Consider the following 3728-nt stretch of genomic DNA (forward strand, 5'->3'; position numbering starts at 1 on the left):
GTAACAAAGCTAAGATATCAATTTTGCTTAGCCAGTGGTATGTATATAGTGAAGGATTGGATCATAGGTGGTCGATACGTCCAGAATGATTGCTTTGTAGACCATTTTTGCATTCTGCAGTAACTGGTTTGATATCCACAATGATGAGTTGAGTAAGTCTGCTTCAAGTTTTTTCAGCTCCTGTGACTCTTCAGTATGGATTTCAAATGGCTACAGTCTCAAATTTTGTGGAAGTGACAGAAGAGATGTTTTGATGCGAGGAGCTTAACAGTTTTATTTAATCTCACCGAATCTGGTAAATAAAGAAGGATTCCAGTGATATAGTCAATATCATTGATCACATTAATGGGGTCTTCAAGTCTGATGCCAAGTTTATCAAACAGATTAACCAGCATAAGGCAATGTAGAACATGAATCTGTCTAGGGTGACATTTGTGCAGTGCACTGGAACTGTGATTGTCTCCTAAACCTGAATAACAGAGCAAGGTATTAGACCCAAGGAAAAGGCACACAAATTGGCCACAAAAACAACAGACCTGAGAATTTGGATTAGTTTGAATTCAGCAAAGAAGGACCAAGGGGTAGATAAAAGAAGGAGAAAATAGAGTACGAGAGTAAGATTGAAGGGAACATAAAAATGGCTGCAAAAGCTTCTAGAGGTATGTGAAAAGAAAAGGATTGGTGAAGCCAAATGTAGGTCTCTTACAGTCAGACACAAGCTAGTGCTTCCCACTCTTCAATAGATTATTTATGATCCATTTCTGACAGTGAGACAGATGTATAAGTGGCCAGTCATGGGCTTCCTTCAATGTATTGTGAGAATGCAGCTCCAATTGCATCTGTTGTGACATAGATTTCTGCATGTGGGTTGAAATACACAAGGTCTGATGGAGATTCTATCTTCGCTTTTAACATGTCCAACATTTTTTTCTGTGTGAGTTTCATTCTCATTTGGCATTTATACAAAGTAACTTTCAAAGAGGCGCCACAATCTCTACATACGCAGAAACCGATTTGTGATAAAAGTTGGTTGCACTGAGGAGTGATGCAATCCCTTTCACATTAGATGGAGTCAGGAGTGCATGAATGGTTTTGACATTGTCTTGATCGGCTTTACTCCAGCTGCTGCCACTCTGTACCCTGTAATGTCAATTTCAGGTTTTGCAAATGTGCATTTGTCCTTGCTGAGCATCAAGTTATGTTGTGTGAGTCAACTGAGCACTGTTGGCAAACACTGATCATGTTTTACTTTGTGTCTTCCATTGTCAACAACATGGTCAAACAGGTTGAGGGTCCTCAAAGTCTGACAGTGCGGTAGCACAGTGATTAGCACTGTTGTTTCACAGCTCCAGGGTCCCAGGTTCGATTTCCAGATTGGGTCACTGTCTGTGCGGAGTCTGCACGTTCTCCCCGTGTGTGCATGAGTTTCCTCCGGGTGCTCTGGTTTACTCCCACAGCCCAAAGATGTTCAGATTTGGTGAATTGGCCATGCTAAATTGACTTAGTGTCCAAAAACAAAAGCTTTTTCCAAGGGCCGGTGCAGACTCGATGGGCCGAATGGCCTCCTTCTGCACTGTAGATTCTATGATTCCTGAAGAACAAGATATAATCAGGGAATTGGGACAGAGAGTATTTCTTAAGGCAACTGAAGTTAAGAGGACAGAGACCAAGGTATTGCTCAGAAGAATTCAAGGAAGAGTAAACAAAGTATTCTGAGTTAAAGAGACAATTACAGTAACTAAATTTAAAGTAGCACAGCAGACTTCAAAGTTAAACGGAACGTTCTGATGCCATTTTAATACTCTGAAAATTGAGATTTAAAGCAATTGTGAACAGTTGACACAGCGGTCAAGACAAAGAAATCCTAAAGGGGTTAGTATAAAATCCTGGATTGGATTTACTGTTAAAAGTGGAGCAGAAGCTTTGTTTTAAAGTGTCATTTGGAAAACCTGGTCTGGATTTCGGAATGCAAACCGCCAAGGGAAAGCATTGTGAGAGAAGATTTTAAAGCATGTTTTGGGAGTGGCGTTTAGAAACTTTCATAACGACCAGTCGGGGCTTTTGAGGAGAAATCCACAGATACTAACTTTGGTTCAGAGCAGAGTGTGAATTGGACTATAGTCATCTTGTGTGCTTAAAAAGAACTTTGTATTAATGAGAACATTGCAGTTTATGATATACTAATCCATGTTAATCCTAAACCCTGTGTCATTGTTAAGATAAACAGGGAATAAGGGAGTATTGTTGAAGAATCCATTTTTTCATCTTTATTAAATGTTTTTTCCTTGTTTCTAAAAATAATTAGCGGTACTGTGATTCCGTAACTTTAAAAGTGAGGAAATTGAATTAGCTGAAATTGAATTACAAATGAAACAATTTGAAATGCAGGGGGGGGAAATGAAATGGAATAGAAATGGAAAAATCTTCAACTAGAGATGCAGGAAATGCAAAAAAGAAAGGGAAAGAAGCAAAGTGAGAGCTTTTCAAAGGAAAATGGAAATAGAGAAGGTAGCGATGGCAGAAAAGGAAAACGAGAAGGAGAGAAAATTTCAGCTGGAAGTTAGAGCAGAGACACTAGAGCAGGAAGGAAATAGTTTTGAACAAGAACCTAGTGGGGACATGTTTAAATTGTTACCTCTTTAAATTTACAGCTCTTCAAAATTTGAGGAAAAGGATATGGAAGAATTCTTTTTCTCTTTTGAAGCGGCATTTAAATAGATGAAATGGTCAAAATAAATTTGGACATTACTTTTACAAATTAGACTGGTGGGTATAGCTAGTGAGATGTACGCATGATTATTGGAAGAGGCATTTATAGCTTATGAAGTAGTAAAGAAAGCTATCCTTAGGGAGCATGAGTTGAATCCTGAGGCGTACAGAAATTTTGGACATTACGTTTACAAATTAGACTGGTGGGTACAGCTAGTGGGGTGTATGCATCATTATTGGAAGAGGCATTTATAGCTTATGAAGTAGTAAAGAAAGCTATCCTTATTGCGCATGAGTTGAATCCTGAGGCGTACAGAAATTTTGAAATGCAAGAAAATGGCTGGGCCACACTCATATTGAATTTGAGAGGGTGAAGCAAAATAATGTTGACCATTGCATACGGGCATTAAAGATAGAGAACAGCTGATGCCCTTAGAGAGGTGATGCTTCTAGAAGAATTTAATGTTCAATTTCCTTTAGTTATTATACTACAAAGGTGGATCATGTTTTCTTTCTCATATCTAAGAAAAGCAGTAATATTTCCCATCTTACTTTTGGATAACATAAAAGTACAGAAGCTCAATAAGATTCCTATAGCAGTCCATTAGGAAACTATTATATACCCCGAGCTAAACTATTAAGAGCCATGATCCGCTGTCAAAAGATTTACACCCCTTTCATCATTAATGCGCAAGTGCTATAGCAACTATAAGTGAGGGTAGATACATAATTTAATGCAAAATACCCAAAGGCAATTACCCAAAATGCATGACTCCCCCATAAGCTTCATGAAAACACCATCCCCTCTGTCTGCCTTACCATTGAAATGACGTGAAGTAAACTTACCTCAGAAACTTAAGTCTTGTCCTTTTCAAGTCTAAGTATCCTTTTAATGAGAAGTGTTTGTTACTGCAAATCAATTTTTCTGGCACTTAAATTAACTATTGACAACCTGGAGCCTCATTGCATCAGACCTTAATTGTTGGATATTATTGCAGAAAATAAAAATTTATGGTATA

This window comes from Scyliorhinus canicula, chromosome 17 (assembly GCF_902713615.1).
Source record: "Scyliorhinus canicula chromosome 17, sScyCan1.1, whole genome shotgun sequence".
Taxonomy (NCBI): domain Eukaryota; kingdom Metazoa; phylum Chordata; class Chondrichthyes; order Carcharhiniformes; family Scyliorhinidae; genus Scyliorhinus; species Scyliorhinus canicula.